At 39.4% G+C, this 27,140-nt stretch overlaps 1 long non-coding RNA gene across 5 annotated transcripts in view; it reads left to right on the top strand.

Annotated features, from left to right (window-relative positions):
• Positions 1–27,140, top strand: part of LOC107318044 — a 52,416-nt gene that overhangs the window by 1,808 nt on the left and 23,468 nt on the right. For 3 of the 5 annotated variants that reach the window (XR_004308436.1, XR_004308435.1, XR_004308437.1), the window contains exon 1: positions 19,179–19,413. The exons of 1 other annotated variant lie outside the window; for it this stretch is intronic. This is a non-coding gene — a long non-coding RNA (uncharacterized LOC107318044). Of the gene's footprint in view, positions 1–19,178; positions 19,414–25,637; positions 25,726–27,140 lie in introns of those variants that run through there. One more of the 5 variants, XR_004308441.1, reaches the window with a different exon arrangement.

The following is a 27,140-nucleotide window of genomic DNA, read 5'->3' as shown; positions in this document are numbered from 1 at the left end:
CCAAGATGAGCAGAGTTAAAGTGTGAAAATGCATTGAAACAAGTTGCAAATCTTTAGAGAGGAATCGAAGCACAGATTAGGCATCACCTAGACATGGGATGAAGTCTGTATACTTTCTTTGCAGCTGTTTTAAGCTCTGATAAGACAGTGCAAAAAACAGCATGGTAAACAGGAGGAACTTAATAAATACAGTAGTAGATTTACCCACATCAACAGTAAACTTGTGAAGCTCAATGTACTGAGGAGGTGAAGTCAGTGAACTGGAAGAAAGGGTGGGAGATGCCCAAACCCTAACTTCAATCAGGTCTGGGTTATGAGGATGGTCTGTTCCCCAAACCCACCAATCATCACCCTATCTCCATGGAATTTAGTTGGATCACCATAAATAATCGAAGTTTCTGCACCCATGTCTACTAATGCCATCACTTTCTGTATGTTCTTCCAGGACCAAAAAATAGTTAATTCAACATAGGGCCCCCACATATGAACAGAAGTAACTGTGCAATCACCACAATTTGCAAATTGAATCTCAGCTCAGATTAACTCATTAAACATCTCTTTTTGGGATACCAGTATGGGTCCTAATTGAAAAGTCCAAGGGCCTAGAGGACCTCAGCCCCTTCCAATGTCTAGATATTGCACCTTCGGAAAGTATATGTCTTTCCTTTCTGGAAACATATGGGGAAGAGAGCTGTTCAAGCTAAAGACAGCGCTTACATAGAAAAAGGTGTACAGGAAATCAAAAGAATGTTTCAAACCAGGTATGTCCAACCCACATGTGACTCGGTCCAGCCCATCTTGCAGCTGCCCTATACCCTGCATCATTCNGAAAGTATATGTCTTTCCTTTCTGGAAACATATGGGGAAGAGAGCTGTTCAAGCTAAAGACAGTGCTTACACAGAAAAAGGTGTATAAGCTACACTTTGAGAAATATATGCAGGAAATCAAAAGAATGTTTCAAACCAGGTATGTCCAACCCACATGTGACTCGGTCCAGCCCATCTTGCAGCTGCCCTATACCCTGCATCATTCTGGCAGCGCCTCTGCCCTGCCAAGTGATCTTGTCCAGCTTTGGATGTACGCCCATTTTTCAGCAAAAAACAAATAGAGGTCTGCAACTGGCACTGTATGAGCTGAAACCAGGGCATGTGGAGGGCACAGTGCAGTGCCAAATCAAGTTATGGCAAATAATTTCATGCATTTTGATACATTGGCTAAACACAGTCCTGTGAACAGTAAAAAATATGCAGCTTTGCTTTCCATTTTGATAAAGGAATTTGAGAATACATTTCAAAATTACTGAATTTTTTATTACTATTATTTTGCATATTTGCAACTCCATTTTCAGTCAACATAAATACATTACCTGCAAATTTTCAAATGGAATGTATAGAGCTGCAATCAGATATTCAACTCAGAAATCATGTTTCTTTACTAGACTATTATAACATTTATATTACCAGAGAAAATTATCCCTCTGTAATGGGAACTGTTGAGGCATGGCCTGCACCATTAACTGAACACCTGGGGAAATGACCCTGTCAGCCATGAGAACACAGATGAAGGCAATTCACCTGTGAGACTGGAAGGGGTTGAGCCTGGCTCAGCCTCTCTTACATCCCATTTAAGGGCTGACTGCCATTGGGAAAAGGTGGTTGGTTGGAGATTCCTCTGTTGTAGAGCTTTTCCCTTTGAGTCTAGATCCTGGGGGTCAGGTGAATATTCCTTTGTTGTTTGTCCCTCTTGCCATTCCACTCCTGTATCACCTTTCCATTGCACTAATCTTTCTGACTGTAACACTCTTGCTTTGCAATCATGGTTTCTTCTCTGATGAACATCTTTAGATCTCACTAAGAATTGCAGCTACTTCCATCAAACCAGACTGATACACTGATTTCACAGAAACATGCTCAAATACCCCATTTGTCTTTTTGTTGTCGTTGCTTGCTATTTTATGCTTTAATTTAAAAAAAATCTGAAAATTAAAGTGCTTTATTACTTCTATAAGTATTATATATTTTATGTGAGCTTCTCTAACAGCAGCACCTCTCATTTTATGTTGGCCCCAAAGTCAGAGACAGATATTGGTGGAATGGCAGTAGAAGTTGAACCTTTCCATCAGTATTTTGTTATGCTTTGTTACCATGGCACTGATGGTTAAGGGGACATCTGACATGCAAGTACATACAAAGCAAAAATGTGGAACTGAATTTCTCTGTGATGCTTGCTGAATGTTTATGGGATCAAACAGCGGATGAGGCATTTCAGTAGTGGTGACTGCAACAGCAAGAGTGTGTCACCTCCACTGGTGCAAGTTTTGACAAAAGCAGCATGCAGACACTTGTTCGTTGCAGGTGAAAATGTGTAGCTAATGGTGGTGACTGTGCTGAAAAATTGTGCTCTGTAGCTGAGAATTTGCTCTATTAAATAATGCTATTGTGCTCCTTGTATTAGTTGTAGTTTCCATGGAAATAATTAGAATACTTAGCGTTATTTTTTGAGTGACCTACATAAATGGAGCCCAAGACACTCAACGTGGCCCAGGCAAGCCAAAGGGTTGGATGCCTGTGTTTCAAACTGTAAGAGGAAGGAAGTTTTGGAAGAGCTTTCAAGAGGAGCAGCACGAGAAAACTTTCTACTCAACCTGAAAAAGAAATCCACCAGTGCATGAAATGACTACACTATGTGCTTTCCTCCGGTATCCTAAAATAGGACTCAGCAACTTCAAATGTCATTTCTAGAGTTATTTCCAATGTTTGTCCTTTTTTCCCTGACACTCCAGGTATTTTCAAATTGAATAATGATTTTAAACCTTAGTCTTTAACATTAGAGCTGACCCTATGACAGACAAGAGTAGAAAAAATACTCTAAGCTTAAGTTTTCAAAAACTTTCTTCATTTACCCTTAAGAACGGAAAAAATCATAGATTTCTTAGTAAGCATTACCTCACCCATCTTGTTGGTAGTCTTCAGGACCCTACTCCACAGCAGCAAAATGAAGCAGAGCAGCATCATTATTGTTCTTTACACAAGTTAAAAGAATTTTCTTACTGGTATTGAAATGAAGCAAAGAACTTTCTATAATGCTGTGTAGACTTATTTCAGCAACTCACAGAGCTTCTCAGTAGGGCTGACATATGCTTTTAGAAAGCATATTTGGAGAATTTTTGTCCTGGGAGTTCTTTTGTTACCCCTACTTAGTGTTTCCTGAAGCATCACTTAAATACGGGAAATTATTCATAGGGCATTTTGCATTCCACTAATTTATTTAAAGTTCATTTAAATTTATCGAGATAATTCTACCAGATCATTACCAGACTCATCTAGCATATTACTATTATTTTCCAGTGGAAAAGTAAGCGTGTCAATGCAATTAGTATATTAGAAAGTATCACATCTGCCACTGCTGGTACCATCTGCTTATAAGACTTGTGGAGTCTCATGATGAAAGTATGTTTGGATATTGTGTCCTTTCCTGATAAGGTGCTTGTGACTCAAGGAAAACATATTTTTATGCTACTCTTGCATTACAGTGTCTTCAGTTGTGCCTCCAGTGCCTTTTCCGGATTCTCTGTGACTCTTTCCTGCTTCCTTTCTATAGAAAACTGACCTGCAGAGAAGAATGGAAATAAGAAGCATTTGAGCTCGAGCACCAGTGTTACAGTGCTTATAGCTACAAGTATTTGGTTGATTTATCAAATGAAAAAGAAAAGCATTCCTGACTTTCACTGAGAAATTTCATGGCAGACAAGAAATGAAGCTTTGGAAAGATCCATTTATTAGCATCAGGTCTTGAAATATTTGGACCCAGGTTATCCCATGAGTTCAAAACAGTCTTCATTTTGCCTTCATACACACCCACTTTTCATATGATATCCTGTTAATGCATTGTCTCTGACCTTTACTGTTAGGATCCATCTGCTGAATTTTAGCTGGTCTTAGTTTTTCAGGTTGCTCTTGGATGATTCTTTGGGTGATTGTATGCTGTTACATGGAGCACTTGTTTCTAATATTTCTTCCATGTTTGCAGGTTGCACTAAGGAGGACACAATTTGTCCAGCACATCCAACCAGAGTGCTTTATGGAAATGAATAGGCAATTATTAAGTGATTTCTTTTTAAAGGCAAGAAAGAAAGAAGGAAAGAAAGCCTGCAATGACTGATTCAATATCTCAGCTCTTTTCTTTCTGAGTGAGATTTTATCTTTTTGTTCAAGTTGTTGACTGGAGTTTTTCTTCAGCACAGCAGCTCTCCACTAGAACGAGCTACACTAATTGGAGCTTCCACATGGTACCTGCTGAAGACTAAAGTTAAAACTCTAATGTTGGTCTCTAGCAGGATACATCCACTGCCCTTAAAAAGTCTGGCACTCCCTGTGCCCCACCTTCCTACTTGCATGTGAGACAACAACTTTAACATCCCTAGAGAAGGCTGTAGGGCTGGTTGCTCTCAGCCTGAGTGGGCAGTGATCTACAGGATCACAGGTGAGAATGATCATGCAAAACAAACAGTATTTCAGACCCAGGTTTGTAATAGCTGAGCTTCCCCCGTAAGGGCCTGGGCCAATCTCTCCTCAAGTGCCTCTAGCTTCACTGGCTGGCTCCAAAAGAGATTTTCCACTTCATGAGGTGAGGCCTTGTCTGTGTGTAGGTCTGGATAAGGAGGCAGGGGCCAGGAACTGTTTACTGCAGCCCACCTTCAGCTGCCAAATGTGTTTTGGTTGCCTGTGACGATGGGAAACTGCTGTTTGTGCACAAGGTGTAACTGCTTGACAGCCTAGCCTGCTATGTCCTTGTTGCTCCATGTACTGCTCTTACTGCTGTCCCAGCCTTTGATAAGGGTAGGGCCTCAGATAGCTACTGTACTTTTAAGTCAGCCTCCAAATAATCGGCTACCTTTCATCTGCTTTATTGCCAAGGACAGAGACAGACAAGCCAGACCACTGGTTGGCTAATGAGTAATGGGAAACTTTGCTGAGCCCCATAGTTCTCCTTAGCAGATGATATATATTTTAATATTTATAACTTTATACGCCTACATTTGTTATATCTATAGTTCCTATAGCATGAGCTGGAGTCATGGGAGAGCACATGGTGCATGTGTGTGCCAGAGTTAATGCATGTCTGCCAAGGGACTCTGCTGTAACTGAGTAACTTGACAAGTAGAACAAACTCTTTCAGCCCTTTGCTCTTTCCATTCCCCAAATATGACAGCTTAATCATTTTCTAGACACAAAATGTCACCAAGATAAAGCAACGTTTATAAAGGTGGACTGGTCACATCACAGAAAAATCTGGTAATATATCAAAGTAAAGAAACTCAAAGTTCAGGAAACATTTGTTTTCCTCAGAGCCTTTCCCCTTTCCTCTCTCTCAGCACTCATGAAGCTGAAAATTTAGCCTGAATGTTCCTTAAACAAATATAGCTCTGTTCTTTACATCACCATATGACTTGCCATCAATGCCACATTTGGTAAACTGTGAAAGCTGAAATCCAGTTGCTCCATTCCAGCTCTTCAGAGGTATATAGGCATTGAAATCTTACTGAAATAAACTAAATTGTGTGCTTTCTGTGGTTGTTAGAATAGCTTAGAGCTTTATATGGCTTATAGAATAGTCAGAGTTATTCAAATTTAGGTATGCTTTTCTCCCTGCTGAAGTGAGAACATCATTACATTAACATTGTAAGGGCTGAATTTCAGCTAGCAGGCAAAGCACTGAGGTACCACACAGGACAGGGCCATGGTGTTGCACTGTGGGCTCTGGACTTAGAAAGAGGGAGTCTTGTTGGATCCAAAAGCACAGGTCTGTTTCCCAAAATTACACCATTACTTCAAAACTGTGAACAATCCTAGCTTTCTGAAGTATAAGTTTTAATCTTGCTGTCTTTAGATGATATTTCAGCAAGGAGGACTGCAGCAAAAGTAAAGCTATTGCAAGTGGGCACTCACAAAAAACCCCATCCGTAGCATAGCTCTGAAGCAGTGCTATTTGAAGCCACTAACTCCATGGATACCTGGCTCACATCCTTGCAGGTTCAGACAAAATGCTGGTGTTTAGGTTAGCCAATGGGAGCTTCATCTTTAACACCCCAGGTTAAGTCAGACTAACCTTTCTATCAGCCTAGCAGAGTGGACCACTTAATGACAAAGAAGTGAAAACTTTCCCTCTCAGAAAGTGGAAGAAAACCTGCAGAACTGAATTGTGAAGATTTGTGTTTTTTTACCAAAGCTGTGCTTAGTCTTGGTGGTGACAAACAGTCTGGAAACCAGGAATACTGAGTACAACAAAAGACAAGTCCAAGTACAGATTACATAGTGAGTCTGCTCACATGAAGTACTGGAAGGCAAATGAAGTACAGACTGTGCTTTTAAACTCTCACTATCATTTCTGGTGCTTTCACAATAGAAAGTAAGAATCTAAGGAGCTAAAACCACTTAGCCTCTTCTGGTCATTTTCCTGTCTGTTCTGTGAAAGCCATGCACACAAGTGAAAAGCAAGAAGAAAAAACAAAACAAAACAAAAAGGTCTTGTTTAAAATAGATCAGTTCAGGACAGTAAGCAAGATGTCACCAGCATGCATTACATCCAGAAAGGCTGTCTCCTCCTTAAATTCCTGGTTTGAATCTATAAAGACTGCTCTCCATTGAGTTTCTTATGGGTGGAGTTTTAGCCATATGCAGGAATTGGCCAGCCAGTCAATGTCTTTACTTCTGGATCCTTTCTTGATTTCCTGCAACTCACTGCTTATCATATGGTTTTCGTTTTAAATTACTGTATGTGTGAGTATTTATTAGCTTTTGAAAAGCAATTTGCATACCTTAGCTGCACTCAGCAAAGGAGCAGCCATGGAACCCAGCCCAATAAATTACAACAAGGGATAAACAAAGAGGAGGCAACAAGGAGGTGCAGAGCTGGGGCAGCAGGGTGCCAGGAGTCATCTGTGTCTGGCTTTTGGGAGAGGGAGGTGACTGTCGCCCTCTACTCAGCTTTTGCGATGCCCCATCCAGGCCTGGGACCCCCAGTACAGGAAGGACGTGGAAGTCTCGGAGTGGGCCCAGTAGAAGGACCACTAAGATGATCAGATGGCTGGAGCACCTCTCCTATGAAGAAAGGTTGAGGGAACTGAGCTTGTTTAGCTTCGATGGCATCAATGGCTCTTCTCCTGTCCATTGATGCATTGACAACATCATAAAAGACCACAAGTTTGGTCAGAGTATTTGCCCTTGGTGAAGCCATGCTGGTTCTCTTGCATCACCTCCCTATCTTTCATGTGCCTTAGCATAGCTTCCAGGAAGATCTGCTCCATATTTCCAGGCAGAGAGGGTAGACTGATAGGATGGTAGTTCTTGGGATTATTTATTTTACCCTTCTTAAAAGTGTGTGTGATGTTGCCTTTTTTTCCAGTCATCAGGGACTTCAACTTATTGTCACAACTTTTCAAATACCATTGGGAGTACCTTGCTGACTACATCAGCTAATTCCCTTAGGACTCTGGGTGCATCTAATTGGGATCCATAGACTTGTGGATCAGTTCAGGTTCTTCAGGTGGTCACAAACCTGATCTTCGCTTAGAGTGGAAGGGACATTGCTTCACCAGTCCAATCCTACCAAGCCAAACATTTGGGGACTGTGTTTTATTAGACATATCTGTCAAATAGGATAAGCCCTAACTCAAACAGCTCTCTCCAGAGTCAGAAGCCTCAACTATGTTCAGCTCATACAAAAAACCCTAAGGATTTATCCTGTTTTCTGTAAATGTCATACATTTGTCAATACTAAATTCTGCTGTATACTATGGTTTAAAATAAATAATGCAAAGACTACAACCAAATGTTTTCTTCACTGTTGTCACACAACTGAGTGAATCCCACTGGAATTTTTCTGTTTAGATGAAGCTGCTGCTCCCGGTGCCTTAAGTTTTAGGAATGTAGATAAATTCCATCTCACATCTTGCCATAGCTCACATGTGGTCTTACTGAAATGCAAAATGCAATTACAGAAATGGACCACATGTGAACAGAAAATATCAAATAAATTAAGACCAAATATTCTCTAAGAGCAACCAAAGCTAAGGGAATGGTAAATGAGGGACAGGTAATTAATGAATAAAACATTCTCCTGAAAGTCTGAGAAATTTAAAACAAATGTCTCTTACAGGACTATTAGAACAAAGACAGAAGCAAACTGGAAAGAGAAAGTGACATTGTTCTGCCTGCTTTATTTCCAGTGACTAGAAAGTAAACAAAAAGCACAGAGGGAGAATGCCGGGGTTAGTGCAAAACACATTTAACTTTAAGTTACTATTAGCACATCTGCCAGAAGTTTTACCTCCACAAACGTTTCTCTGATAAAGAGAAACTTATTTTCATTCAGTTTTTTTGTTTGTTTGTTTTTTACACCCTGGATCTGTTTGCATCATTGCCTTGTAGGTTAGTCTGACATTTTGCACATGCTTGCCTTTCTCAAGAGCCAGGACATCCAGAGTGATGTGTCCTGCATTAGCACTGAAAGAAAAGGAAATGACTCCAGAAATACATGTCAGGCATGAATAAGCAAGCATTCATCTATGATACACTTGGCAATTCCAGAGGAGCTATTTATCTTAGAAGGGTGTGTAGCTTCCACTGGATTTGTGCTCCAGCACTAAAACCTGTACTCAAAGCTTTAATGTTCAGGTGATTTTCTTTCTCCTTTGAGCCACAGAAGTGACTTTTGCTATGTGCTTTACCTGCTTAAGCAAATAGCCAGTGCTGCTTAGTATATTTCAGCAACTGAGCAGGAAATTCTTCAGATCGTGCAGTGACAACACAAAGCATTCACCTCTCCTGCAAGTTAGCAACATGAATAAATAGAGGAGCAGATTGGCTGGGTCACAGGTAGGCAACCTCATCTCCTCCAATAAAATCTGCCTTCCTAGGCTGGGTCTCTGGAATCCTAACACTGCTGTTAGGCCAAGAGCAGAGATCCTCATGCCTGTGGTATTTGCTCAGAGGGCATGACCACTTTGGGCAAGTCTTTCACGTGAGTCAGCTTTAGTTGATCCATGGGAAAATTCCTTTGTGTTGTCAGGCAGGGTTGCTCACAGTTTCAAAGAATAATCTGACTGAAATGAAAATGTGTCTAAATTTTAGCATATTTGAGCCAGCTGTTCTGTTAAACCTGATGCAAAGGAAAAGATGCTCGGTATTCTTTGCTAGCCAATTTGAATAAGAAGAACCCTCGATAAGAGACCTGTGCTCACTGGAATATGCCACTTTCTCACTGGATTCTACATCATCTCTGACTACATTAAGCATGACTGCAGATATACAGTCAGTGTAGATGAAGAAAGGTGTAAATTCGGACTACGACACTGGAAAGAGGAAACTGAAAAGCTAGTCTGAAAACAATTATTTGTCTGCCTTGTCTCCCATCAGATTCTCTAGTTACCAACGAAGGTGTAGGGCAATGTAGTATCATCCCACTGCCCTTCCACTTTCCTACATGAGTAGTATCCAGAAGCCTTCTCTTCTTCCATCACTGTACAAGACCTGTTCATTCAGGACAGGGGCACTCAGAGCCTTTGCCAGTGTAAGCTGCCATTTCTTCTTTTTTATAAAGATAACCTTCAGAATGCATTCAGACTCACTGCTACTGAAAGTTCATCAAGATGAGCTTTCTTACAGAAATCAGATTAGTCACAGCTCCTCTTATCCTTTCTCACAGCAGGCTCTGTAGACAAAGATTCACTCTGAATTACAACTGAGATTCCTAAATCTCACAAAGCGAAGGTGGTTCAGAAGTCTGGATTCTGAGATGAAGATGCATGGCTCTGTTATGACCCTCAACTAGGAAGTAGTTTCAGGCTGCCATGTGGAAGAAGTTAGCACAGTGCAGCAAGTTTCTGAACCACACTTTAGCATTAAGACAAAGCATGCTCTTTTAAACATTCGCCACAGCAACTGCAACATTTCACCTCATTTTTAAAGGGAGTTCTTGAAAATTATGGTAACTCATTCTGATGTGTTAAGTCAAAAATATGTTGAGCCCTCTAGGAAGATTTCCAATGGCTTGCAAATGCAGAGAGAATGAAAAACCCCACTAGATGTCTCTCTGCTCCTTTATGCACTCTTAACATGCCTTGTTGCAGCTCCATTCAGGTACTGGACCCATAAAACGGAATTAGTAGGTATTTTCTTGTTACATTTATCTTATAGGAGGGGCAGCATGTAAACGGGAGCTGCTCATATAATGTACCTGCTTGATATCTGATGCCTACGTTTGCAAATGTGTACAGTTTAACAGATTCTGCCATGCTTTTTTCTAAGAGTCTTATTGCAGTTTCTCTTGTCTGATACCAGCAATACTGTTTGCAAAGAAGGAGGCACAGTTTCTGCCCCTAAGCTGCTGAATGGGACATCTTGACGAATACTAAAATCCATTCTTATGATGAAATACATTATTTGATAGCTAGCTTACAGAGATACATTCTATCTTACAAAGACTTCAGTGTTGGATAAGGTTTTTATTGTTTAACAAAGGTTTTAGGAAAATCCATTTTAAATTCTAGGCTGTTAATGAAAAAATTATTATGTCTATAGTTTTCAAACTTGCTGTTATCACAAATGTTAGTAAAGACTGTGTGTGTATAAATATTGCTTGCGATAACATGAAGAACATGAAAAGTAAATACAGTGGGAAATTTGGGGCATAACATTCTTCAACACAAAAGACTAGACTAGAAAATCGCGTGATGTTAGTTTCATATGTAGACAAGTTTTCAGAAATTTAGAGAACCAATCTAATCCTAGATGCTCCTAGACAAGGCCACACAAACTCAGACCCTTCCAGCTACAGAAGGCTCCTCCAAGGTCAATCAAGCTACAGTTCTGATACCATTCCCTATCAACTCAGGCTTTAGAAGATGATTGAATCAGTCCCAAAGCACCTAAAACCCATCTAAATCGCTGACAATTAGATTGCTAGCCATACTAACAGATCTGAGTTTGGGATACTATCATATGAAAGAGGGCAAATATTGTGCCCTCTCAGAGATAGAAGCAATAAATGACAAAACAGCTGACTTCAATAGTTCCCCAGAATCAGGATCAAATTAATGTTAACTACAGTCACAAATTAATTTTCAAAGGAGCACAGACCAAAAAAAAAAAAAAAAAAAAAATAGATGTTTGCTGAACCAGATATGGCTGTAGAGCCAGTATTGGATTCTTACACGTGAACATTCCTGTGTAAGGATTAGACTCAAATTATTTTTTCATAGCATTTTTATGAGGTTTTATCAGAGTAGAAGCTATCATTAAGTCCTACCACTTAAAAATGGAAATTGCTGAACTAGAGAACACCCAGAATCTCAGAAATTAAACTCGGCTCTTCTATTCCCCCACTGCTGCAGGGAGCAGCATGTACTTCAAGACTCCACATTCTAGGCTCAGATTATTATTTATACAGCTATGAACTTTTGATTTTTCACCGCGTATGTTCTCTTTTGCCAGTCGTTCTTGGCCATCTCCTACGTTCAGATCTCTGAATTTCAACCAGGAGTCCCTCAGGTGCTATTCTGTATTAAAACAGTGCAGGTGATACCAAACTTCTCTCCTTTTTTACTGGAGTTGCACCCAACAATGTGGTAACTCCAGCTTCTCTGGAAAAGAACTGTAATCTTCTCTGAAGACAGAGGAAGCAGAGGATAAGCAATTAAACACCTAGCCATCTAATTGCATTCTGAATAAGTCAAGTGTCTTGTGGCAAAACAGCGTGTTGCCATGCAAATACGAACTTTACCATAATGCGTATTCACAGGACAGAGACAAGAACAGAACGTATGCTTGTCTCTGTTGCTTTATTTCCCATCTTTTGAGTGTGATATTCTTTAGACAAGGTGTTATTGGCGATAATCATGTTGTAGTTTAATTCCTTACTGAAGAGATCCACATCTTTCTGGCATGTTTAAGTCATTTATGACAGTTCTCACGACTGCTGAAAATTGTTTGGAAATGACATTAACATATCATGAAATTACAATAGCTTGCTTATTGATATTGCAAGCAAAGCCATACTTAACTATACTATTCATCTGTTTTGTCTTTGATACATATAGCATCTTTGTGATCTTTTCATGCTTAGGAAGCGTTAGTAGCACACTTGCTCCAGTTAATAATTCAAATAATCCAACACCTCGTCCCAAGCATATTACATAGGAATAAAGCTCAGGGGTATTTACAGACGTGCTCACTAGTATTTCTGATAGCAGGGCTAGGAATAATTTGCATGTGAGATAGGGTCCAGTGCTCAAGTCTGGGCCTGTGAAAGAGTACCCAGCACCACAGAGATGTCTATGTTTAGTTTTCAGGACAGGGATTCATTTTCTGAGATTACTTTTATAGTAGCTGTGCGGTTTCTTGAAAGGAAAAAAAAAATGCCACCTGCCTTCCAACACTCAGACTCTTTTGAAGACACTATTTGCACTACAGTTCTGTCCAAAGGCACAACTGAAAGCCAGTTCTAAGCCTCGCAAACCTTTCAAAACAAACAAACAACCAGAAAGGACAGAATGAATGGAATTAGGAGTCCCCACTGCAGAGTCTCTCTGCTGAAGAACTGTAGCAAAAGAACTGAGGCCTGTTCAGTTTTTAGCATTCTCATCCTCAAAATTCCACTAAAGCAGCTATATCAAGATATTTTCATTGCAATATCTGCTTATAGAGCACTGAGCATCTGCAAGGTACCCAACTTCACAAATACATGTCTTAGTATAGTTGAAAACAGTGGCCTGTTCACCTGAGTATAAGCATACTCAGAATCCACCCCAGCAAGCTCCTAATACTAAAAAAGAGCTTTCTGAAAGGTTAAAGAATTTTTTCCCCCCTTCCTTTTCACTTAGATCACAGCTTGGGCTTTTCTAGTAATGACTAAGAAACAAATTCTCTAAAATCACTAGGAAGACAGTTCACATGCTATTTACAGAGTAACCAGAAATCAGAATTAGCAAAGAACTTAAGCTCATTCTCAAGAATCTTCTGGCCCAGCTTTGTACGCAGGAGGCACAGAAGAGTTACGGCAGGACACTGTCATGTTAAGCTCCGTGCAAATGTTACATGTCCAAATCTATGTATTGCTTTAAACTGAAATATTTTAATAAGATTTGTGCCACAGTCCAAGAAAAAGAAGTAAGGGAACTCCCGGTCAACAAAGTTATCACACATTCTGAGAGAGACAGTCCTCCAAAGTTGTTTGCCATAGGCTTCAGGACATGCTGTCTGTCACTCCAGAAAAAAAAAAAAAAAAGCAGCACCAAGGAGAATTGAGATGGATATTAGACCACACACCTGCAAAGCTAAGGTGTAGTTCAAATGAGTATTTCAGTGTCTGAGGCACACAGCATTGGACCTGAGGACTAGGCAAACACATTCTATAGTTTGGCACCAGCATAACCATCTCCGTCTACTCATGAGGCCCCATCTGGAGTAACATATCCAGGTCCAGGGCCCCTCAGCAAAAGAAAGGTGCAAAGACATTGGAGCAAGACAAAAGGAGGACCATAAAGATGATCATCAGCATGGGGCACCTCTTGGATGAATTTAGACTGATGAAGCTTCACTTGTTTAGTCTGGAGAAGAGATGGTTCTGGGGAGATGACATTGAGGCCTTCCAGTTCTTAAAGAGAGATTATAAAAAGGATACAGAATGACATTTTATACAGCCTGATAGTGTTAGGACAAGCAGAAATGACTTTAAACTAATAGAGGGAAGGTTTAACAGAGGTATTATGAAGCAATTATTTAATCAGAGGCATTGGAACAGGTTGCCCAGAGTTCTGGATGCTCCATCCCTGAAGGTGTTCAAGACCAGGCTGGATGGTACGTTGGACTACTTGATCTAGTGATAGCAACCTTGCCCATAGCAAGGGATATGGAACTCTTAAGGTATCTTCCAGCCTAAGCCATTCTATGATTCAATGATTCCATTATTCTATGATTTCTTTTAAACAATGATTCCCCATTGTTTAGATTTGCAAACTACTGTCTATAATTCATCCCAAATTATTTTCAGGTGCAAGAGTTAATACCACACTTTTTTTCTTTGTAAACTCTAAACAAAAATAATTAGTTTCTTTAATCTGAAAATACAAGAGAAAATTGAATTCATAAGGACTTTTTGATAAGTAGATATTTGGCAACTTGTCAACTCATAAGGTTTTAATGTCAAAGTTAAACCAACCTGAAATAATGAGTTGTGAACTAAAAATGCATGGAAAACTCAAGAGACACAGAACTTAATGGGACTTCCTCAAAAGCAGCAACAGGATTTCCATTTATTTTGGTGTATTTAGTCCTAATTTTCTAATGATGTGCAACAAAAGATTTTATTTTTTTTTAAACTAACATTTGAGTTAATAAAGAACATATGTTCTTATGCTTACTAGTGAAAAAAATAGAATTTTTCTATTGTAAGTGTATGCTGGAGTGCAGAGACAAATAAATTGACGTATAAATGAATAGATAAGTTTTATCATTCCAGCTGGGAAAATGCTGTCAAACCAAGGTTGTAATACAGCGTACATTTTACTTCTTGAATACAGAGCTAACAGTAAGTTCAGAGACTTATTTGCTATATCTTCTGTAAGGGTGGCTAATATAAAGATTTAACAAAGATGATAGTAAATATTCAAAGATTATTTGCAAAGGAAAACTCACCAATGTTGATGCCTTGACCAGAAAGCTGAGGCAACCTCAACTGGGGAGCAATCTCCAAGAGATGCTGCCTCAGTGGTGGTCAGCCCTTATATGAGGTCATAGAGGAGGTGGAGTCAAGCTCCACCCCTTCCGGGAGCACAGCTAGATTATTCTCACCTGTGCTCCCACAGCTGACCCAACACTTGCCTCAGCTGATTAATCAGAGGTTCAAGCTGTGATTTCCCATACAATCTTCTCTGTTAGGAAATGTTTTTAGAGACTCCTGGAATCAGATCAAGTTTTAAACTGGAGGTAACAAAACCGCTCATATCATTAAAAAAAAAAAAAAAAAGAAAAAGAAAAAAATGCACAATTAGATAGACTAGTAGTAACAGTATTTATTGTCTCTGTTCTTTATTGACCCATGCATGGATCAACTGGTATTCATGAAACAGGACTGATTTATATCTCCTTGCAAGATGGACTGACCTCTGTCTTCCAGAAAAATGTGTCAGTTTCCCAGCAGTACCTTCTTCCCTTTTTCCAGCACTTCATTTTGAATACTGCATTTCCCTTTTGTTTGGTCTTCACAGTAGTCAATATGGTGAATATCTTATGCAAAAAACATTCCTACTGGAGGGTAAATTCTAAGCAAATACTGCAGAGTAGTTCCATGAACCAGCTGCAATGCACATTGTGGTTTGTTTAGAAACCTAAATATGGAATTTACATTCCTCAGGCAGTGGGAACATTAGCTCTGATGTCATTTTTCCAGTAAAACAGCTTGAAGTCCAAGCAGTTGTAGCAAAACTTTTCTATTGACTATTCGGGCATATGTATGGATCTCTACACTCAGAAATAAATTTTAGATTAATCAGTGAGAATTTCCAGAGCTAGTTAGAAAACAAGAACTCCATTACACAGCAGCTTCTGGAATTTTGAACCTTCCTTTAAAGAAAATGGAATATTGAAACTTCATAACACTTATGAATAATGAAAAAAACTTATGAAAAACACTTATGAATAAAAAAATAAACTTATGAATATTAACACTTCATAACTTCAACACTAAGAACTACTACCAAAGCATTGATATTGTTTTGTTCCGACTATTTAATAAACCCATTTTAATCCTTGCAGATAACAACATGTCCTGCAAAAGTCCAATGGAACATTCTCTGACATGCTCAGAAGCATGCCTTTCCTTTGGAAACATAAGGTGGGATAGAGCAAAGTACACAGCTACATCAATTAGATTTTGCTCAGCATTGACACAGAACATAATTTTTGATGACTTCTAATACAAAACTAATACCACCAATACTTTAAACAGCAGTGAAACTGCATTTTCCAACCAAATCTGAAGATAAGAAAAATTTATGATCAACATTTTCAGGTGCAACCATTATGATAATGTTTTACCTCAGTTAATCTTAACTTACCGTACATAACACCAACAACATTTACTGAACCACAGTCTTGAACATGTTTCCTTAATCTGAAAGAGACTGTCTGAGAGACTGGAATTTCCAGCATTTCCTAGGAGGATCATAGTACAGCCTAAAAAGCCTTAACATTAGGAAATCTTAAGAAAGTAAGTCTACTCGAGAAGAGAAAGGGAGGGGAAGGGAGAGGAGTAGGGGAGGGAAGGGGAGGGGAGGGCAGGGGAGGGGAGGGGAGGGGCAGGGGAGGGGAGGGGAAGGGGCAGGGGAGGGGCGGGAGGGGAGGGCTGAGGGGCGGGGAGGGGAGGGGAGGGGAGGGGAGGGGAGGGGAGGGGAGGGGAGGAAAGAGGATGAGGGGGAGGAGAGGAAGAGGAGAGGAGAGGAGCAGGAGAGGAGAGGTGGAGAGGAGAGGAGAGGTGAGAGCGAGGAGGAAGAGGAGAGGAAGAGAGAGGAGAGAGCCTATGAATCATAGAATATTCCCAATATTGATTGGACACACAAGCATCATCAAGTGGCTCCATGCAGGACCACCTAAACATGCAAGTCCTATGTCTGAGAGCATTGTCTTGAAGTGCTTGAGAGCACTTCTTGAATTCCAGAATTGTTTGTGCCCTGACCGCTGCCCTAGGGAGCCTGTTCTAGAGTCATGTGTTTTATTGCTGTTGTGGTGAAGATGTATTTCAGGCAAGATTTCATGGATGTTCACAAAGACAGTTTAGTAGTACTTAGAGAAAACTCTCTTTATGAAGTTTATGGAGACCTGCTCCTCTGCACATTTTTCTGTAGTTTGATATAAGATAGCTATAACAGAATTAAACCAAATCAAACCAAACCAAACAAGAACATCAAAGTGCTATACAAGCTCTTGTTTTATTGGCCACTTAGTGACAGCTTGTGCTCTTTTCCTCTCTAATATCCCTCTCCTATTAAAGCTTTTTATCATTATTATCTCATATTAACGTTTATTTTAAAATATCAAAAGAATGAAGAAGTTTTTTTAATAGGCAATGGAGTGTCTGAATGAAAGCTGCTCACTCAGCCCTGAGTATGAGAGAGTATGTTTCTTTAAGGCTGGTTATGTGTTCATGTAACAGGGCAAGTGCATACATGAAACAAGTTTTTCCTAAAGCTTTAAGTCTGCAGGGGAATTTTCTAATGATCATTTTTAGTTAATAGGCACAAGTTGTTAGCCTGAGCTGGGAAAGCCTTTTTGTGTGTGTGCCAATTCTACCTCTTCTTTTTTTTCCTTTTTTGTCATGGATTTGGTTCCCACAGCTAATGCTCCTAATTATAAGACTGGGCAAGCGAATGCCAGCGTAATGATATGGAGTGTGTTGGCCCTGACAATGAACACAGAGAGCGGCTGGATGGTCTGAACAACAAGTCAAGGGCTCTATTCATCCCAAATGATCTTTTGTCTTGTTTGCCACCTAATCCCACCGAGGGCTGCACCTTGGTATGGGAGATATGTCCGGAAGAGGTACAACTATGTCTCACAATACTCTCTAAGCTCCTGTCATGGGGCTTTTTGTTAAGTGGGGGTCAAAACTGAGACACTATCAAAAGTTAAGTCCTTGCCTGTATATTTTAATTACTGTTTCCTAACACACATGCACACCAACTGGGAAAATATCCTTCAACACTTACTAAAACTAGGCAGGTTACAAGGAACTTGCTAAGCCCCAGTGGAAATGGGGCTTTCCCTCTTTGCAGCAAGAATTTTCCCTCCAGTGATTTTCCCTCCCCTTCTCCTCTTTTCCCAGTCTGAGTTAATAAATACCTAATAACTTACTCTGTGATCTCTGTAAGCAACAGCTCCCACCAAGCCTGTGAGCATGCTCTTTGGAGAGCTGGGTGGTAGAACTCACCTGGGCCTTTGGTGAGAGGTGCTTTTCTGCACTCTGCATACAGTCCATCTCGTGAATCAGGCCAAATCCCTTCCCCAGTGACTGCACAGTCATTGATGGTTTGATCACGAAGCCTCCTAACTCCCAAGTAGCCCTTATTGTTGCAGCTTAGCTTCACTTTTACACCGCCTACCAAAGCATGCAAGAAGTGCAGGTGAAAATCATAGTGTATGTAGAATATATTGTGGTGGAGTAGGGCTAGTAGCATATGAAAGCTTAGCTGTGTGCCAGAATATGTGGTTAGAATTTTTTTATTTTATTTATTTTTTTTTTTTAAACAGCAGAATAGAGGAAGTAATTAAGGGCTATGGTAAGAGAGAGGCAGTGACAATCAGAATTACTGGGCTCTATATTATAAGGGCTGCTTCAAAAGTTATGTGTCCTATTTTATTCTGATGGCTGATGGCCAGAGGCAGTAGTATGGAAGTAAAGGTTGAACCTTCCCAAAAATATTCTGTTACACTTTGTTGTTGTGCAACAGATGGCAGCAGAGGGGCAGTCTGAAAAAATAGAATCTGACATGGAAGTACAGACGAAGCAAAGATGTGGTATTGAATTCATCCGCGTGAAAAAAGAAAAGGCTCACATTGACATTCAACAGTGCTTGCTGAATGCTCATGGACACCAAACAGTGAATGTAAGCGGAAGAGGCAGTGGATGGTACATTTCAGCAGCAGTGATAAAACCAATCATGTCCATTGGTACAGATTCTGATGAGTGTGGCATAGATGCTTTCATTCATCACTAGTGAAAATGCAAAACTAATGGTTGAAAGACAGTGTTCCATAGATGAGAATAGCATTACTGTACTCTTTGTATCTGTTGTATTTCCCATGGAAATGAAGAGAAAACATTACTTTTAGAGAAATCTACAAGTATAAAACATTTTTAAACTCCACTTTTTCCTATAAATAGCCTTTTTCTGAAATACTTATTTATTTTATTTTTCCAGAAAATTTGCCTAATAATTTAAGGGGTAAAAAAAAAAAAGAGAATTGACAAAGGAAAAACTGCTAATATTTCTCATTTTTGTTCTATCAATATATTTTGTAGAAGCATTTTTTTTTCTTTTTTCTTTTTTTTTTTTTCTGTAAAGAAACTCTATGGAAAACTAATTTAAGAGAAACCATGTACATCAAAGTATTTGTAAGGCAACTGCTAAGTCACGGGCTAGTGAAAAAGCACCTGATAAAGAGGTAATGCTGGTCCAGAACACACAGGCAAATTGCCTGCACCTGCACTCCTTATGTGACCAGAAGGGGAGAAGGGGTGGACCCAGGGTGGAGCCACCCTAGGCTCATATAAGGGCCAGCCACTGAAAGGAGGGTGTTTGTTGGATTTAGGTTGTGCGCTGCGTAGCTGTGTGGCCTGAGATCCCTTTCATTAGTTGGGTGAGTTTGATATTTCCTGTTGTACGTGACTTTTGGTCTACCTGCAGGTATTTCACATGGTATCACTAAAAATCTTTCATAAGTGATTTCTTTTTTCTGTGAGCAGAATGGTATTTTTTTTTTATTATGGATTATCTGTTAGCCAATGGTTGTAGTTTCTGTACTGTTCTAAAATGTAATGTTCTTAGGGCATCTTTGAATAACGTAATATGCTGTTGTATTGTTTCAGTAGTTTTCTGCTTGAAAAAATAAGCTGCTTTAATGTTTTGGTCAGATGAGCCTCTAAGATAAGGCTACTTAAAATCAGCTCTTGATACATCTGCAAGGCCTCTGTAAAAAAATGTCTTTTACAGTAATTACAGTTTTGTTATCAGCCATGAGATGAATGTTGCTATATGAAGGCTGTTTTCTGCTTCTCTTCAGGTATTGCCTGTGGTTTTACCAGGTAACTTCAGTTGTAGAGGGAGACTATCAGAGGGCAATACATCTGAGTTAGAGATAGTATTTGAGGTATTTTTTGTTTTCGTGTTTTGGTTTTTTTTTTTTTTTTGTTTTTTTTGTTTTGTTTTAATTAGGGTTTTTTTTACTATAATAGAAGCCCCTGTTAGCATTTTCTTTTCAGGTGCTATTCTTTACCACAGCTGCTATGATTCTGCTGTCAGGAAAGCAGAAGTGGTGTGACTGAAATTCAGGGAAGAAGTTGTAAAAGAGAGGAGGGGAAAAAAGAGGGGGGGAGGGAACTAAGTTAAAAGAAAGCATGGCAATTAAGTTTTTAAAGAGAGAAGGGGGGATGGGGGGGAATAACTTAAAAGCTGGAGGAACCTCTGGAAAGTTGTGGAGTGGAGTGGGTAAGTAGCACAAGAGAGCTGTAGAAATGAGCCTAAGGATGAAGTGAGTAATGCATTGAGGAGAAGCAGTATACACTTGGTTTAATAAAAAGTGGTGTGATTTCTTATAGCTGTAAGCTTCAGAATATGGAGAAAGTTTTACCAGGTCAGGACTTCTTGCCACTGTATCAGCCACTTCATGTTGAAGATAAGAAGTAAAGGTTAAGTCTCACGCACTAAACGATAAGTCATTAACAAATATGCTTTTTCCTAGTTAGATGCTAATTCCTAAACTCCAAGGATTTAGGACTAATGAAAATATGCTTAAGGATATTGGTGAACTTAACAAGCGTGCTCCTAGCAAGGGAAAGGTAGAGCTTTACTTCATCTGATTATTAAGGATAACTCCAGAAGCAAGGCAGTATCTCCCAATAATTCCCAGGGGAGCCTGGAGATATATGCAGTGGCAGTCAGCCCTTAAACGGGGTCTAAGATATATAAAATTTATAAAATTTCCTGTGCTCTCAAAGGATTTTACTAAATGACACTTTTTTAACTGACAATGAATCAATAAAACGATCTTGTGGTTATAATGCCATACATTTTGAGCTCAGGTGAGAGCACTTGTGCATTTAAATTCACTCTGCTATGTGCCTTGGTTTCACCCATTCCTTAACACTAAATTATCACAAAGAACTAAAGGTTGTTCTCAGAATCTGTGCCTTTGAAAACACATAACATATATGATTCCTGAAGAAAACTTAAGTTTGTATAAATGGTAGCTTGGTTTTTATTTAGGTTTTCTCATCCAGAACTCTCAAATGCTACCAGAAAATTTAATGCTTTCTCCAGTGCACAGGCAGGAAAGCAAAGGGATAGGAAGGAATACAGACTGGTTAGCCCGATGATGGCGCTAGGCTTCTGTTCTCCTTTTTCTGTAGTCTCAGTGTCTGGTATCTATAAGAGGTATATAGACACAGAACATTTCACTTCTTTAGTGCTAGGCAACCCAAATGTTTTTTGTCTCCTACATTTACTGTTCTTTTACCACCTCTCTTAATTCTCTTCTGAATTTACTGTTTCAGTACATATTAAGAATTCATATTCTTAATATGAATTCTGACGTAAATATGCTTCCATGTGACTATAAGGATAGCAGATAGGACACATACTAATTCATAACATGTGAAAGAATAATACATTCTAACTATTATGCTGTTTTAAACCACTTGAAGATTATGACTTACCACAAAGATCTTTAATAGTAGGAGGGTAATAATTGTTAATTCTATTTGGTATACGTGAAGCACTGAATTTTCAAGTATTAATGCTTCTTGAAGGATACTGGAGTGCTTAAATGAAAGTGAGTCATTACCTTACAACAGTATGGAGTTATTTTTCTTGGTTTGAGGTTTGTTAGGCTAAAGAATGTTTTCAATGAAAGCAGTAGCTCTAAAGTCTCAAACATAGTTAGAATCACAGTAAAATCACAGCTATGTATTTGATTTTCACCCCAATAGTAAGAATAAATATTTGGTAAGCTTTCTGGGTTTTTTTTGTTTGTTTTTTTAAGAAGGAAAAAAAAAAACAGTTGTTTTGCTTTTCAAAGCAGGATTGCAGGATATCATATGTACATGTTTACATTTTCCCATTGTTCCCATTGTAAACAATGGCTTTGAATTTGGTGGACAGTGTTAAGTTTTCCATCCCACTGGTTGTGGTGGGCAGAACTGTTCTCTTTGCAAACTTGGGTGTGGAAAACCAGCCTGAAGGTAATTTCATGATTTAGATGTAGAATGTAAGGTATCTCCAGGCAGGGAAAAGACCAGCCTACAGTGCTTATTACATGTTACTGCAATGCTTATTGCTGTGCTGAATTTACCGTAGAGGTATGACACAATGGAGCCACTCAAAGGAGTGGCCTGTCAGAGTAGCTGTGCTATAATGCTATTTGAAACAGTCACTGTGAGATGGTAGGATTCGTGATAAATTAATGGAATCATAGAATGGCTTGGTTTGGGAATGACCTTAAAGATCATCTAGTTCCAAACTCCCCGCCACAGACAGGGCTGACATCCACAAGATCGGGCTCCTAAGGTTCCTGTCCAACCTGGTCTTAGTGGCTTCCAGGAATGGGGCATCCATGACTTCTCTAGCTGTTCCAGTACCTCATCACCCTCTGAGTAAAGAAACTTAAATCTGTCCTCATCAAGTTGAAAAATACTTTCCCTTGTCCTGTCACTATGAGACTGTGTAAAAAGTCAGTCTTGTTTATAATCTCTTATTTATAACTCCTCTTGAAGTACTGGAAAGCTGCAATGAAGTCTCTCCAGAGCTTTCTCTTTTCTGTGCTAAACAAAACCAGCTCCCTCAACCTTTCTTTGTAGGAGAGGAGCTCTAGCCCTCTGATCATCTTCATGACTTCGTTTTGGGTCTTCTCCAATAGCTCCACACCTTTCTTGTACTGGAGACCCCAGGCCTGGTTGTAGTATTCAAGATAGAGCTTTACGAAGGAAGAATAAAGGGCAATAATTACCTCCCTTACCCTGTTGGCAGCCCCTCTTTTAATGCAGCTGAGGAGACTGATGGGCTTTTGAGCTACAAGAGTGCACACTGCTGGCTCATGTCCAGCTTTTAGTCTGCTACGACTCCCAAGTCCTTCTCCACAGGGCTACTTTCAAGCAGTTCTTCTCTCAGTCTGCACACATAGTGTTGCCCTGAACCAAGTGCAACACCTTACCCTTGATCTTGCTCATGTGGACCCAGTTTTCACTCTTGTCATGTCCTTTTGGGTGGTATTCCTTCCTTCCATAGTAACAATTGCAGCTATCAGCTTGGCATCATCAGCAAATATTCTGTGGGTGCACTCAATCTTACTATCTAGGTATTTAATAAATAGTCCTCCAAACCAATATCACTCCAGTTTAGAGTGTGCAGTGTGGGATCATAACAAAGGGCTTACAGAAGTCATTGGAAGTAAATGTCATCAGTTACTCTTCCTTTGACTATTGCTGGTACTTGGTTGTAGAAGGTCACCAGATTGGTATTGTCTACATGTGATATTTCTAGTGCACCATGAGCTCTTCCACCCAGTTTGGTTTAACCACACTCTAGAATAACAAGACGGGAATGTAGTTTGTGTCCTCCATGTCTGTCTCAAGGAGCCTTTGAGTTAAAGCTGCTCTGGAGATCTTAGAGGTCTCTCCCTCTGTCAAATCAAAACTCTTAGGAACATCTTCTCAAAGGTATATGGGACTCTAAAAACAAAGTCAGCTATCCACGGGATTTCAGAACACTTCTATCTTCAGGCTTTCGGAAAACGTATGTTATGCCTATCTGTGTCCTTAGCCACTTACATACCTTTGAAATGTTGACCTTTAGCTCCTTATCTTTATAAAATAATTTCCCCTGAAATGGATCATTCAATTTTTAGGAATGAGGTGCTTTCTTTTAAATCCTGTACAAATAAGTAGTGTACATAAATCACTACAAGACCAGGGATTCCAAACAGACATTCTGCCAAAGTAACTTGTAACAACATCATTTTTAATCTGCCTGCCTATATTAGTGTGTGGCCTAAGAGTGGCCTAACTGCTTTTGCAGGAGGATTTTAAATGCAGTTTTTAATTCACAACAACTTTCCAAACATAAGGTACTTCTGTCAGAATTAAGGAGTATTAAAAAGTGTTTTCCTAAAAACTCATTTCCTTTATGGTTTACTCAACTGCAGAAGTGAACAATTAGGTTTTTTTCCTCTATGAACATTTCTTTATTATTTAAAATGTGGACGCTACCTCATAACTAGCTGAGGCAAGGAAAAAATCCTTTAGAAGTGCTGTCATGCAGTGTTATCTACTATAAAGTACTCTACCAAGTCCTCCCTCTGATACTAAACTAGACAGGTACTTCTACTGATACAATGTGATAATACCTAGGCAGATATTTTTCTTGCTGCCAAGGAATACCTAGGTATTGTCTGCTCATTGAACAGCTGCAGTTCTCCAAAGTACTTAGATTTTTGACATGCTGAGGTATTTCCTCATGTTACAAGTATCCTGCAGCTGAATGAACGGTTTAGAGTTTGTACTGAGCTTTTAATCCCTCTCAGTGTTATGGGAAAAAGGGCAAACAGTCCATACACCAGGCAGAAGAAATGTAATTTCATATTCACAAAGAGGTGACCATTACAACTACCTCAGAATTTGGTAGTTATATTCTGCCAGAAATATGTAACAAAAGGGAAAGTCACTTCTTAAGCCAATATGTTTATGGACTTTATCACATAAGAATAGAAAGAAAACAAAATATACCCTTTCTGTGTCTGCTCTGTATCTAGGGCAGCATGTGCTCCTTTCATGTATCAGAGCAACAATGCTCTTCCTGCTCATCTGGGAGGGAAGAGAGGGGAAATCAAACTTGCCTTTCCCCTGCTGTTAGTAAGGTGTAGTGAAGCAAATGAAGCACATGGATCAGCTATATTTGAAGATAGACGTCTAAGGCATGAAAATGATTCTCAGTATATGATGAGTCTAGGCTACATGCTTACTTGTCTCAGTAGCTTAGACTAGGCAATGAATTAGGGAGCTTTGCAAACAAGCAAGATAATGTGATGAGTCAAATTCATTGTAACAGTGCTCAAACTTCCCCAGAGCACATTTCACATTGTGGACCACATGTGCACACTTCGATTACAGCATGCATACCAATATCCTATGGATTCTTATGAGAAGCTCTAATGGAGGCACGAGTTAATTGATTTATGAAACAGACAAGACAACACAGAGAGTGCATGGCTTTGTGATTGCATCAATATCTTCAAAACAGAAGAAAACCTGTAGCAGTTATGAAAAATGGCTAATTTGAAAAATGATTCACTAGACATAGTAGCAGTAGTAACCATTAAGATTGTATCTTTTTCTGGTTAGCAGGCTGTTTTACATCACCAGTCCCATTTTCTTCAATTTTCAACTGATATTATATTCACATAGTCAACAGTACAGCTGGCCATCTATTGCATTTGGCATTATATTTCTGTAGTAACTGTAGAACTGGGGATATAAATGGCAAAATTCATTTAAAGTCTTTTGTACAAATATTTGTATTAATAAAGAAGATAAATTTTGATTCACAGTGAAACTGCATAGTTTTTCAAATTAGTAAATGCTTCCCAAGCCAGAAATAATATATATTGGGAGGGGTAATATTTCTGAATCAGTTGTTTTTTATATTTGGTTAGTTCTAGTTCACAAGTACAAAAAAAAAAAGGGGGAAAATGATACGTATGTATCAACAAGTTAATTTTGACAAGTGGGGGAATGTAGAAAATGTTGAAATACAGTCAATATAATAAACTATCTTGACATTTTCATCACCTGTCTTTGCTTCCCACACAGCTACTCATTCCTCTGGTTTGTCCAGTGCATCTTAAAGCTCATAAGCTTTGTAAAACATTGTGTACCATCTGTGTAGAGTGGACCCTGACCTGGTAAGCTCCCTTGGCATTGCTGTAGTACAAACATTATTAATGATGATAGCAAAACCAAAAAGTTTATGTTCATCTTTATTAATATTTATTGCCAAAGATTCCCAATAGTCACTAGCTATAGAAAAAATCTTCAATCTAATTCCAGCATTCACAGATGAGTAACTGCTAGAGAGGAATAAAATCCATTAACAAATGAGGACAAGGAAGAGGAAAATTGAGTTCAAATGAGCAACAATTAACTCCATTTTCAAATGAAGCACTAACCACACAGAGGAGCACTGGTCTTGTACCATGACAGAACTATGTCTGCCATGACTGCCTATGTCCTCAGGCAGATCCTTTACAGTGATCAGTCATACCTTCCGAACTGATTAAGTGGCTGCTGAAAGCTTTTTTTTGAACTAACTGAATCCCAGAAGGTCTCCCAGAGAAGACCTCATCTGAAAGAGGACCTCACACCATAAGTTTTGTGGTCAGTCTGAAGTCTGCAGGGGCCAGGTCTAAACAACACTACAATGGATTCAAAGCTCCTCAGCCACGGGCACGTCTTACAGCTTTCAGCACTGCAGGCACCCTACCTTTTGAAATAATTACAATGGCAACAATTTTGCTTGTCTTTCCAGCAAATCATAAGGCTTCTTAAAAGAGCACTCCTCCTTGTTTGCGTCTTTGATCCTATGACTGGAAAAGGTTTTCACTTTATTTTTTGTCTTAAGGAACACTGGTACTGTGCTTCCTTGTCTACTAGCAAGTAATTTTTTCTTCCACATTAGCTGTTGCAGCATTTGTTCTTACTCTGTGGGATTTTTTTTATTTATTATTATTTGTCAATTTAGTCAAAAGCATGACTTCCTCAGTGTGGTTGCACCATGCTTCCAGTCACTTAAACACAGCAGTCACAAGCAGAGCTACAGTCCAGAGCTCTTGAAACAACTCTTTGTTGGGCTTGTGAATAATAGGGGAAGGATTAGCATTGCTGTATGCCCACTATGCTTATTGCATTATGTATTGAATTTTCAGACCAGGAGATTTCATTATGATCATCTAAGACTAGAGTATCTAGGCAGTAATGTTTGCATGAAGTCAGTAGATTCTGGCTGAGTTAGATCAATTCATTTAAAGTAATCCAGGGAGGCAGTGAAGATCTTTTCAGCCCTTTCCTGAAAAGTTCTGGCAAAAGACTTTTTGCTCTTCCACATTAAAAATGTACATCTTATTTTAGATGTGAGCTGTTCAGGGAGCTTTAAAATGACTTGGTATTTTTGGTTGTTTGTTTTAATAGTCCTCCCCTGCTGTAGTTAGACACCTCATGAAGGCATTCTCAATCATAGCCAAATGACTGCTTCACCTGAGATGCAGCAGCTTTTGCATTCCAAGCCCCCAGTCATGGGCTGGCACATCCCATCCCAATACTG

Source organism: Coturnix japonica, chromosome 1 (genome assembly GCF_001577835.2).
Source record: "Coturnix japonica isolate 7356 chromosome 1, Coturnix japonica 2.1, whole genome shotgun sequence".
Lineage (NCBI taxonomy): Eukaryota > Metazoa > Chordata > Aves > Galliformes > Phasianidae > Coturnix > Coturnix japonica.
Note: the sequence above shows the minus strand (reverse complement) of the source record. Positions and strands in the feature narration are given on the sequence as shown.